Genomic DNA, 12,920 nt, shown 5'->3' on the forward strand with positions numbered 1-12,920 from the left:
CTCCGTCCTCTCTTCCCTTTTCTTTCTCACCCACTCTCTTCGTGACCTCATCCACTCCCACGGCCTCAGCTTTTGTTTCATCCCCATTCCCAGCACTGTCTCTGGGGCCCTGACCTCCCTCCCAAGCTCCGCAGCTGTGTACTTAGTGAAGCCTCTCCACCAGGTGGAGGAAACTCATTACCTCCCTGGAGTTACCCCACAGCTGCTAAGGCCCCATCACTGTCTCAAGCCCCACATCGGTTCCCCAAATCCTCCAGCTGCTCTTCCCCCACACCTAATTAGTGTCCATATCCTTCAGACCCTTTTCTCTGCCCAGCCTCTCACACCCTCTTCTCAGACTCCTGAGCCACCTCCCTAAGTCAGACACTCAAACCACTCACCCTCCACCTCACCTGGCTCCTGCCCAGTCACTTGCCTCCCCCGGTCTTTTCCATCCATGCCCTCCCTCCCTGTGGTTTTCTTTTTCCTTTCCTTTCCTTTTCTTTCTTTCTTTCTTTCTTTCTTTCTTTCTTTCTTTCTTTCTTTCTTTCTTTCTTTCTTTCTTTCTTCCTTCCTTCCTTCCTTCCTTCCTTCCTTCCTTCCTTCCTTCCTTCCTTCTTCCTTCCTTCCTTCCTTCCTTCCTTTCTTTCTTTTCTTTCTTTCTTTCTTTCTTTTCTTTCTTTCGACAGAGTCTTGCTCTGTAACTCAGGCTGGAGTGCAGTGGCATGATCTTGGCTCACTGCAACCTCCGCCTCCCAGGCTCAAGACATTCTCATGCCTCAGCCTCCTGAGTAGCTGCGATTACAGCCACCTGCAATCATGCCTGGCTGATTTTTGTGTTTTTAGTAGAGACAGGGTTTTGCCATCTTGGTCAGGCTGGTGTTGAACTCCTGGCCTCAAATGATTCGCCCGCCTCCCAAAGTGTTGGGATTACAAGCATAAACCACCGCGCCCGGCCTCTCTGTGGTTTTCTGAGACACAAGATCCAATTGCGCTACTGTCTTCTCAGCCCCTGGACCTTCGATGGCTCCCCGCGCCTGTGGAAAGGAGCAGCTTAGCCTGAGACAGAGTCTGCCCCAGTATGACTTTTGACCTCTTCGTCTTGCCCAGTGCCCTGCCTTCAGCTAAAAACTGAGTTCCTCCCTATGGGTTTCCACCTTTCAAAGCCCGTCTTCACTGTCACTTTGTCCAGGGAGCCATCCCTGATTCTCCCAGGTGAGTTTGAACTCCCCTCTTCTGTAGCCCCATGGCACTTCTCAGCATTTCGGTGATGGAATTGTCCAAGTTGATAGCATTTATACAGCTCTTCAATCCCGCTTTCTGCCCACCTGCTCCACCCCTGCAACGGATGGGGAGCTCTTTCAGGGCAAGGATCGCCCATTACTATCCACCCTCATCTTCCTCCTTTCACATTTTTTATTGATCCTTTCAGCAAATATTAATGATGTAGCTGCTATGTGCTAGGCACTGCATATACAGAATCCTGCTCCTTCTCTGAGTAATTGTCATACAGTGCGACAAGTGCATTAACAGGTGGATTCAGGGAAACATGGCCCTGGTGAAGGATTTCTCCAGGCTCCCGAATGCCAGGCCCTGGCCTGAGCACTATGGGGGTGTGCAAGCTTGAACGAGACCAAGCCCTGCCCTCCAAGATGGTAGCTGTATGGAGACAATAGGATGTGTACAAATGCAGGTCTGAATACAGTGCTTTGGGACTACAGAAAGCAGAGCAATGACCTTGGCCCTGGGGAAATCCTGAAGCTTCCCAAATGCCCAGCACCTTGCACCAAGCAGTAGCCTCGTAAATCTTTGTTGAATTAAATTGGTTATGGGAAGAAAGGGAACATAATAGAGACTGAAAAAGAAAATTAAGGTTATTGGGGGCAGGCGGCGGGGGATGACAGAGCATTTTCACATCTGCATGAAGTCGCCTTGTCACCCATCCCAGAGGGATGTCTTGTGGACAAATGAGATCATGGACGTGCAGTGCTCTGAACGCCTGGGAAGAAAATAACTATACAAATACCGGGGCTATTATTAGTCTATCCCTATCAGACCAGATAAGTCCTCTCCTTGTGGCCTCAGTTCCCTCCTGGTAATATCAACTGTGCCCTGTGGCAATTTGCTTCTCTCTGTCTCTGGGCCTCAGTTTCCCCATCTGCAACATGAGGACATACCATGAGATGATTCTGAGGGTCTCTGGCTCCTCTAGGGAGATGCTCCAGGGATAGCTGTGTCTGGCTAGGGGATGCCTTTTGTCTTCTCTTGACTGCCACACCCTGGGCTGAGTTGGGGAGTCCTCATAAAATGTCACGCAGGCCACTCCCTGTCCTGTTTGTCTTTCTGGTCAAACAAGGCTATGCAGAACATGAGGCAAGTATGGGCTTCTCGGCCGGAAGTTCCTCTCTAATTTCTGGGGAACAGCCTTAAGGCCTGTTTTCTGAAAAAGACCTCTGTGTGAGCCCCTTCCCTCCACTCCAGGTCTGAGGTCTGTGTTCCCCTGGGGAAGGCCCATCCCTCTCCAAATCCCCATTGACCTCTCTCTTTATGGCCAGAAGTGTTGGGGTACAAGATGCTTCAGTGAAAGGGGATGGAAGCTGTAGTGAGAGAGAAGAGAAGCTTCTCGCATAGGAGAGAAGCTCCCCCATGACCTGTCCTTAGCTAAGGCACCACCACAACCCTGACCCTACAAAGCAGAGACCTTGGCCATGTCCCTATTTTCCCTCTTTTCCTTACCTGGAAACATTTTGTTGGTGGTGAGTCCTGGTCTTTTTCCTTCCTGGCTCCAGTCCTTCGCAGCCTCCGCTGCCCCTCATTCATGGCCCTAGCCCCGGTCCTTCCATCTTGCATCGACTTCCTCCCTAGGTCTCCTCCTCTGCCTCCAGCCTGGCTCCCTTCCTGTCCACTATCCTGAGGGCAGCAAAACGCAAGTGTGACCAGGTTGCTTTTCAGCTCAAAGCCCTTCCATGGATCCATAATTGCTCTTAGGAAAAAGCTCAGATTCCCTGTCTGGCAGGCAGGGCCCTTCCTGACCTAACCAGAGAGGCGAAGTCATCTTTGAGAGAGTTCTGAGGCTGAGAAAGAGCTCACTAAGGGATGGGGGCGTGGGGGGCATTTCAGGGACAGGGAAATGTGGTTTCAAAGGTGGGGAGATATGATGGAACCTGGGGTGGGAAAAATCAGAAAGCAGATATGGCAGGAGGCTGCAGTGAGTGTCCAGGGTGTATCAGGCACACCTAGTGTGTGCCAGGCTCTGTCGTCATGCTGAAGATGCAGCAGTGACCAAAACAAAGATCCCTGCCCTCAGGAGCTGGCATTTAGCAGAGGGAGATAGCAATCAGCAACGAGCAAAAGAAGGAAATGTTATAGTGTGTTAGAAGGTGGTGAGTGTTTGGGAAAAGAAAAGGTGGAGAGAAGTGAGGGTTATCTGGGGGTGGATTGCAATGTTGAGACAGGGTAATGAGGGCAGGCTTCATTGAGAAGGTGGCATCTGAGCAAAGACTTGAAGGAGGAGAGGGATTTAGCCCTGCAGTTATCTGGGTAACAGTGTACCAGGGAGAGGGAACAGCCAGTGCAAACGCTGTAGGGTGGGATAATACCTGGTTTGTTGGAGGAAACCAAGGGGGCTTGTGGGGCTGGAGCGGAGGGAGGAAGGAAGTGGTCAGGAGAGTGTGGGGGGAGAGTATGGGGGGAGAGGGGAGGACAGGTCACTATGAGAACTTAGGGAGATGGGAAGCAACTGGAGTGTCTTTTGTAAGAGGAAGGACATGAGCTGGCGTATATTGTAAAAAGATCACTCTGGGTGTGTGTGTAGGGAGCGGGGGCAGCTGCAGGGAGACCAGTCAGGGGACTGCTGCACTAATCCAGGCAAGACATGATGGTGGTTCGAATCAGGGTGGGTGCTGTGGGGGTGGTTGGGAGGGCTTGGATTCTGGATCTATTTTGAAGGCAGAACCAACTGGATTTCTTCATGGATTGGACGTGGGTTGTTTCAAAAAGGGAGGAGCCGAGATCATCGCCTCCAAGGCTTTGGCCTGAGCCATGGAAGGCTTGGATTGCCATTGGCTGAAATGGGGTTTGTGTTGGAGCAGTGCCTTTTCTCAATCAATTTTTCACTATCACCCACCCTCAGGAGCCTTTGAAGACATTTTTCTCTAATCACTTCCCCGCAGAACAGATTTTTTTTTTTTTTTCCTGATGGAGTCTTGTTCTATAGCCCAGGCTGCAGTGCAGTGGCGTGATATGGGCTATGGGCTCACTGCAATCTCTGTCTACTGATTTCAAGCGATTCTCCTGCCTCGGCCTCCCGAGTAGCTGGGATTACAGGTGTGCACCACCATGCCTGGGTAATTTTTGTATTTTTAGTAGAGACAGGGTTTCATTATGTTACCCAGGCTGGTTTTGAACTCCTGACTTCAGGTAATCCACCTACCTCAGCCTCCCAAAGTGCTGGGTTTATAGGCGTGAGCCGCCGCGCCCGGCCCACAATGGAATTTTAACACCACAGCTATGACGTATACATGTTCATGTACTTTGGCCCTTTGGAAAATTACAAACCATTGTAATATCAATATTTTTCTGTCCCCCCAAGAACCAATTTTTGCTCACTGGGGAAGGTGGCATCCCTGTGAAGAAGGCATGTGTCAGAGCGAGTTGTGTAACGGAGAACAGGTGCTCAGCTTGGCACGCGTTGGACCTGAGCTATCTAGTGCAGGGAGAGGATGCTGAGTGGACAGTGGAACATTTGAGGTCCAGGCTAGAGGTATGGATGTGAAAGTCATTGGTGTATATATGCTGTTGCCATGAGACTGGGTGAGCTCACCAGAGGAATGAGGAATGAGATCAGAACCAAAGTCTGGGCTTGAGGCACCCCATGTTGGGCTGTCTGGAGGAAGAGAAAAAAGCAGCAAAGGAGACGGAGAGGGAAAGGTGAGAGAAGTAACAGAAAACCAAGTGAGTACAGCAGGTGACCTAGGAGCCCAGTGGAAAGAGTGTTTCAGGGAAGAGGGAGGGCTACGCTGCCAAATGCCATGGGGTCAGGGGCAAGTGGCAGAAAGACTGAGAACTGACAGTTGAGTTTAGCCATAGAGAAGCTCCTTCTTGGTAGGAGCATTTTATTTATTTATTTATTTTTGAGATGGGGTCTCACTCTGTCACCCAGGCTGGAGGGCAGTGGTATGGTCCTAGCTCACTGCAGTCTTAACGTCCTGGGTTTGAGCGATCATCCCACCTCCCGCCTCAGCCTCCTGAGTAGCTGGGATTACAGATGTGCGCCGCCATGCCTGGCTAATTTTTATTTATTTATTTATTTTTTCTTTGAGACAGAGTCTCACTCTGTCGCCCAGGCTGGAGTGCAATGGCGTGATCTGGGCTCACTGCAACCTCCGCCTTCCAGGTTCAAGCGATTCTCCTGCCTCAGCTTCCCAAGTAGCTGGGACTACAGGTGCCCACCACCATGCCCAGCTAATTTTTTGTATTTTTAGTAGAGATGGGGTTTCATCGTGTTAGCCAGGATGGTCTTGATCTCCTGACCTCATGATCTGCCCTCCTCGGCCTCATGAAGTGCTGGGATTACAGGCGTGAGCCACCACACCCAGCCTTAAAATTTTTTTGTAGAGACAGGGTCTTGCTGTGTTGCCCAGGCTGGTCTCAGACTCCAGATTTCCAATCCTCCTGCCTCGGCCTCCCAAATCGTTGGGCTTACAGGTATCAGCCAGCATGCAAGGCCCATAGGAGTATTTTTGATAGAGTGGTGGGGATGAAAGCCAGATTGGAGTGGGTTTAAGAAAGAACAGGAGGAGAAGAACCGCTGATAGTGGATAAAGACAACCCTGGGAGGAGTTTTGTTGCAGAGGGGAACAGGGAATTGGGTGGCAGCCACAGGAGAAGCAGGATCAAGAGCAGGTATGTGTAAGATGGGAGGAAAAACAGCCACTGACGGGAATGGTTCGGTGAACTGAGACGGGATGACTTGCTGATCAGAGGGACTGGGCTCTGGTGCCTGCCTGGGTGGTGGGTGAGGGCAGGCGTGGACAGTCATCTCTCCTAGGACTCGGGGAGGCAATGTGTGGGTGCAGAGGCTGGTGGGGGCGGATGTGCCCGTGCAAATCTGGAAGTACTTCTGAGAGACTGGATTGTCTTCAGGGAGTGAGAAAAACAAGGTCAACAGCTGAGAGTGAGGACGGGGGAGGGTGGGGTGGGGTTTGAGGAGAGGAGATCGTGAGAAAGCGTGAGTCGCCCACGAGCAGGGGAGGGTGAACGGACTCAGTGGTAAGTGTGAAGGATCGCCAGCCGTGAGCCTTCTTGCCCCACTCGGGCCGGGGTCAGCTGCCCACCTCCGGGCTCCTGGGGCTCCCTGACCCCACTGAGGTTTAAGCCTTTACTGCTCTAGGAAAGGGTTACCAGCAAGCCCCATGCAGTCCGGCAGGCAGCCAGCATTTGAATTCTCCTCCAGTGCTCACTGGCTGTGTAACCTGGGCAAAGTTTTTGTTTGTTTTCGTTCATTGTCCGCATGCCTCAGTCTTCTCATCTGTAAAGTGGAGGCAGAGGTAGGAGGAAGCAGTTTGTGTTATTGCTATCCTCTACTCTGTTGTTGCTATTTTGTACTGAGGAGGGCTCAGTAAATGAAGAGTGAAGGGTGAATGAGGGGAGGGGAGTTTGCTTGGGGCCCCCACAGGCCAAGGAGTGGAGAGAGGAGGGCAGGTGTCACAGCTCTGCCCCCACCCACGGAGGACTCTGACTCTCTAACCCCAGCGCTCAGCTCCCATCACGTGAACTGGGATCCCTGAGGAAGCTCTCAGGTGGGCAGCCACCAGCTGAGGACAGACCTCCCAGTGCAGCCCAGGACAGTCCCTAGCGCAGCCCAAGGCCAGGACCACGCTGGCCGCTCCCTTTGCAGAGCCCACTAGTGTAGGGAGGAAGACAGGGATAGGTTGGCCCTCTTCCCCGTCCCCACCCTCAGGACGTCCTCCCCAGCCTGGCCCTTCCTGTTTTTCCTCCCTGGCCCCTGGAGGCCATTTCCTCCAAGGGCTCAGGGAAGGGTGTTGCTGTGTTTTCTCCTGAGCCCAGAGCTTTCTGGGCTCATGAACCTCCAGATCTGGGCCTTTGAAACCCCCTGGAAAATAGCCTGGCTGTCTAGCCCCTCCCCAGAGGCCCTGATGCCAGGAGTAGGGTGGAGCTCTGCTGAGGGTGTGGTCAGCGCGCGCGTGTGTGTGTGTGTGTGTGTGTGTGTGTGTGTGTGTGTGTGTAGGGGACAAGAGGATTCACGGGGACAAATGTGACTTGGCTGGCAACAAACCATGGCAAGACCCCAGGTTGGGAGCTGGCAGCCCTGGGAGGGGGCTCCCAGTCCTGCAGGGAACCGGCTCTGTCATGCCCAGCCAGGGCCTCTTGCTCCTAGAACTTCACCCTCCACCCTACAACCCAGAGGTAGCAATAAAGCCTCCCTCACAATAAAGAGCCGCAAGGAGCAGGAGCTAATGGGCAGAGCGGGCACTGGAGACTGTTATGAGAGCATCAAGGTTCCTCACCATTCCCCAGTGCCTGCTGGGGAGGGAACCGCTAAGTGCCAGGTAGTGTGAGGCTGGCCTGGGAGTGGGGGCAGATGAAGTGCTCAGCAAGTCTCCAGCCTTGCCCTTCATCCCCTTAATGAACCAGCCATCATCCACCGGAAGCTTCATTCTCAGGCCCCAGCGGAGGCTGGTGCCTGCACTGACGCCTGGCTACCCTGATCACTCCTGTGTCCTATAAGCTGACTGCCTAATAGAGCAAAGGCTCCCAGGAGCCTGGCAGAGCCTGGCCACTGCCCCATCCCCACCCCTTTTCTCATCTGGGATGCCCAGCCCTGCCCCTCAGCCCTTCCCTCTGGGCATCCCAGAGGAGAAAATTTAACTATCTCAGGCAGAGCCATGGCACAGGGTCCAGGAGCAGTCCTCAAGCTGGGGGACTTAAGTCATCACTTAGCAATGCCCTCCTTGTGCTGGGGGGAAACCAAACAGAAAGGGGAGGGAACTTGTCTAAGGCTGCACAGCCATTCTTTCTAGCATGGCTGGTGGCCTCCCTCTGCAACAGCCAGACTCTGGCTTCTCTTCAGGGGCCAGTGGAATAAAAGAGGTCATCCCGTTTCTGCCCCTGCTACTGATATCAAGCCAGAAGCAGCATAGTACAGTGTGATAATGACTATGACTGTTCCATTTTGTTGAGGACCTACTATGTGCTGAGCAGTGTTCTAGATGCTAAGAAGACGATAGTAAGTGAGACAGAGTCTGTCCCCATGGAACTAATGTTATTGCATTAAATTCTTATAACACCCTATGTGGTAAGTGCTGCCATCTCCAGTTTACAGGTGGAGAAACTGAGGCTCAGATAAATGACTAAGAAGTAAAGTGAGGTCCCATAGCCAGTGAATGGCAGAGCAGGGATTCGAACCCAGGTGTGTCAGACCCATCCATAGCCTGGCCTCCTAACCACTGTGATATACCAGAAAGAGCCTTGGTCTGGGAACCTGAGACATGCGTGGGTCACTCACTGGGGCTTGGCCTTTGGCACGGCCTTCCTCTCCCTGGCCTGAGTTCTCTCATGAATAGGTGATCCAGGAGGTTCCTTCCAGCATTTCTGCAATTCTGGAACATTGAAAGACCTGGAAATCTGGCTCCCCAGAAGATCCAGGCAAGAATTTCTCTTCTCCTCGTTATTGCATCCAAGTTGGTGGGACAGGAGCTCAGTGTGTAGGGGAGGAATAAAAGCCATGGTCAGGCTTGGACTCTGACCTCCGTGGCAGCCTGACCTGGCTTTGTCACCATCCTCTTTAAGTTATCCTGCATTCCGTTCCCACCACTGGGACTGGATACAGAAGGCCCACGTTCTAGTCCTGCTTCTGCCTCCTCTAACTTGCTGTGTGATTGGGGAAGTCTTGGCCCCTCTAGGACCTCAGTTGGCACGTTTGCTGGATAAGACCATTCCTGATGTCCCTGATGTCCCCCTGGCTCTCTGATCTAATCCTATAAGCTTGTTGAGCCCTTCATCGGGGCCCAGCCCTTTCTGGGCCTTGAATTTGTCCTAGAGTTTATGAGGGTCAGGTACTCCACTCCCACCCCTCACTTCTACCTCCCTATGAACCAGGAAGGGAAGAATGACTTGCTTCAAGCTGGTCCTGGGGTTCCCCTCCCACCCTCTGTCCCCCGTTCCCCCATGCCTAGTCTCTGAGTCCTTAGCCCCACCGTGAAGGCTGTTTTCTCTCCCCGCTTCCCTCCAGCCAGTGAGGTGGAGGTGGGAATAGGGGGAGAAAACACAAGGGAGCAGCCAGAGGATCACGACAGGTAGGACTGGGGGTTGGCAAGGGCTCTGCAGAGACCACGCTCCCCTGGAAAGGCATTTCTCATTGTGGGCACGCCTGCCAGGTAGTGGGAGGACCATTTCTTTCTTTTCTTTTTTTATCATCTTCCAACGTGGCTGGGAGTGAGGGGGCTGAGGGAGAAAGACTCCTGAGATGGAAGAGAAGCCAGGGGTCTGTGGCCGGCCTGGGCTCAGATTGGTGGGCACTAGCACTCAGGGTCTCCCCCACCCCACTTCCCCCTGCAGACCCAGACCCAATCCGGGCTGCACCCCTAGTTAGGCAGGGGAAGGGCTAGGGCTTCTCCTGTCTCCTCCAGGTCTCTCGTAAGAATGACATGGGGCGTAAGTGCCCCACCCCATTTGACAGACGAGGCTGAGGCTCAGAGCAGAGAAGTGATAGGCAGGTTAGGTGCATGTGGTAAGTGACCAGCCACCTGGGAGTTATCGGACCTCTTCTGGCAGGGATAGGGGTCTGGGAAGCCCACCCAATGGGAAAGAACTATCTCCCCTTCTTTCTTAGTGGGGTGAGGAAAAGCCAGTCAACAGAAGAAGCAAAGAGGCCAGCCCGACTCCTGAGGTTTCCCAGAGTCCATGTGCTATCTCTAGACTCCAGAACTCTGCCTGGGTGCTCCCTCTTTCTGGAACTGCTTCCTCTATCTGGTTAACTCCTACTCATTCTTTAGGTCTCAGTTTAGATGTTGCCTATTCCAGGAAGCCTTCCCTCATTTCCCCAGGGTTAGGTAGCACTGCTGTGTGCTCCCGCTGCTCCCAGGACTTCCCCCATTAGGGCACGAATCACCTGCTTTGTCATTGTATTTCTTCTCCTCAGACAGGGAGCTCTTTGAGGGTAAGGCTGTGCCTTATTAGCCTCTAATATCTATCCCCAGGCCGTGTGGAGCTGAGTACAAAGCTGGCCCAAAGAGCTGTTTGTTGAATTGTGAGTGACTGAATGGGCATCTATAGAGATCGACTGTGTGCCAGGCCTGTGCAGGGGGTTCCAATGTAAAGGAGGCCAGAACCCCATGGAGTACCCACCTGTGCAGTGGCCCAGGACGCTGTCTGGACAGAACCTGGACAAGGCGAGGTGAGAGCTCAGAGAAGGAAAGGATAGCTTTGGAGTCGGGATACTGGGAAGCTCTGGGAGGAGGTCCAAGAGGCCTGGGATGACAAATTGTTTGGGGCAGGTTTAGGGCTGGGGGCTGGTTTAGTGACCTCAGAAGAGGCTCCTTTGTCCAAAGCCCAGGACTATGCCTAGGAACAGACCAGTGAGGGGGCCGGCTGAACAGGAAAGCTGAGTCACGTTCTGGAGAGCCATTTCCAGGTGAAACCAGAAAGGGCAAGCGTCATGCTCAAGGCAACACAGATGGGCCACAGCTCCCAGCCAGGGCTCTGTGCCACCCATGCCCCACTCCTACCCCCTGGCAGCACCCTGGCTCTGAGTGAACAAGCTGCCCCAGTCCCTGAGGGTGCACGCAAACCAGGGGGAGGTGACAATAAGAACTTATCAAATGGCTTGTAGGAGGCAGCCACAAATTTCAGCGGCTATGTAATGTGGGTCTAATGTTCACTTAGCAGAGTGAGAGTCTGAAAAGTCAGTGCCCGCGCTCTGACCCTGCTGCGGCCGAGGCTGTTGAAGCCATGGAAAGCGAGTCACTCAGCAGACATCAAGCTCTGTGCTGGGGCTGGTGTAGGTGGGGTGTGGGGCTGGAAGAAGTCTGAGTTTCCAGACGCCAGACCATGCTGTCGGCCCCAGCTGGCTGCTCCTGGGGGAGGAAAGGAAGCAACATTTTTGGTCTTGGAAAGGCCAAAAGCCCGGAGTCAGAGCTGCCCATCTACAGACGGGGAGGCGAGGAGGTGTAGCCCTGGGGAACCCACCGCTGAGTGACTCGAGTTTGGCTTTCCTCACAAGCCTCTGCTGTTTCTCTGAGTGCCCTGGGACCCCTAGTTGGGGGGCAGGAGGGGAGGGGTCCTTCCCTCAGCCAGCCCCCAACTACCTACCGTGGAAATGAGGCCCCACCTGGGCCACATGGGGAGGGACTGAGCTCAGGGCTTTCCTGAAGGTCAAAGCCTGTCCTTTCTGAAGGCCAAAGAGGCATCCTCACCTCTGAGCCCACACGCAGGGCCTGGGGTCTGCCTCTGCCCTGTCTTCCTGTGCGACTCCAGGCAACTCCTCAGCCCTCTCTGGGTCTCGGTTTCCTCATCTGTTAAGTGGCTGGAAAAGTCTCCAAGCTCTTGGCCTGCTACAGAATCTTGCAAATGATACATAAGGCAGCTGCCCACACCCTGGCCCTGCTCTGCTTTTCTGTCCTGCGCGGCATAGGGTCTTTGTTTTGTTCATGGCAGTACCTGTAGCCCTGGAGCAGTGCCTGTTGCATAGTAGGTGCTCAGTAAATACTGGTGGTTTCTAAACTCCCAGAAGCCACCCCACCTCCTCGCTGCAGGTCCCTTCCTCTTGGAAGGCTTTCTGATTCATCCCCTTCTCGTCCTCCAGGTTCTGTTTTGTCCCCTCCTAGGCTGGGCTGCATTACAGACTCCTGTGCACGTGTTGGTATGCAAATCTGGAAGCCTCCCCCCTGTTTCTATTCCACCTTCTCCTTTCCATCGTGGGTGCGTGGGAGCCATGTCTTCTTTTAGATCCCCCTGGCGCGGCTAGGATCAGTGCCAGGGCCTTGGTGGTACAGCCAGTGCTCCATAGAGCTGTTTACAGCCTGCCAATGATTCACCCACAACAACTGAGAGAAGGCTTTGCCCAGGCGGGGCCCAGGCCCAGGGGAAGCAAGGGAGACCGTGTCTTCAAAGCCCACTGGGATCTGGAAACAGGGGCCTGAAAGACCTCTCAGAATAGCTTTGGCCTAGGAGAACAGGGATTGGGATTTGGGGGTCCAAGCTGGGCCAGGATTGAGAGAATTTGTTCTGGTTCAAGCCCACCGATTCATTCATGTCCAAGCCTTTGTCAGTAGCTCACTCTGGGCACCTTGGGTTGGGAGCTGGGGGATCTGCAATGAACCAACCCAGGTCTCGGGCTTCAGAAGCTTGCAGGGTGATGGAAAGGGGGCCGGGCATCATGAGCCACAATAGAGACAACTGTGTGGGTACAGCCAAAGTTGTCATTCATTCAGTGGGCTGAGGCTTCATCGAGGAAGGGCTGTCCTAGCAGAAGGAACAGCACATGCCGAGACACAGAGGCCACGCCCAGCAGTGAGTGGTTGGAGGTGAGGCCTGCCTTCCTGTTCTACGTGGCTCTTGCAACGCCTCCCCTCTGGGGTCTCTGTTTTGTCATTTGTAAAAGTGGAGGTGGTAGCCAGGCGTGGTGGCTCACGCCTGTAATGCCAGCACTTTGGGAGGCTGAGGCGGGTGGATCACCTGAGGTCGGGAGGCCGAGGTGGGCAGATCAGCTGAGGTCAGGTGTTGAGACCAGCCTGGCCGACGTGGCGAAACCCCATCTCTACTAAAAATATAAAAATTAGCCAGGAGTGGTGGCATGCACCTGTAATCCCAGCTACTTGGGAGGCTGAGGCAGGAGAATCGCTTGAACCCAGGAGGTGGAGGTTGCAGTGAGCCAGATCACTCCACTGGACTCTATCTAACCTGGGCAACAGAGTGAGACT

Source organism: Papio anubis, chromosome 12, assembly GCF_008728515.1.
Source record: "Papio anubis isolate 15944 chromosome 12, Panubis1.0, whole genome shotgun sequence".
Lineage (NCBI taxonomy): Eukaryota > Metazoa > Chordata > Mammalia > Primates > Cercopithecidae > Papio > Papio anubis.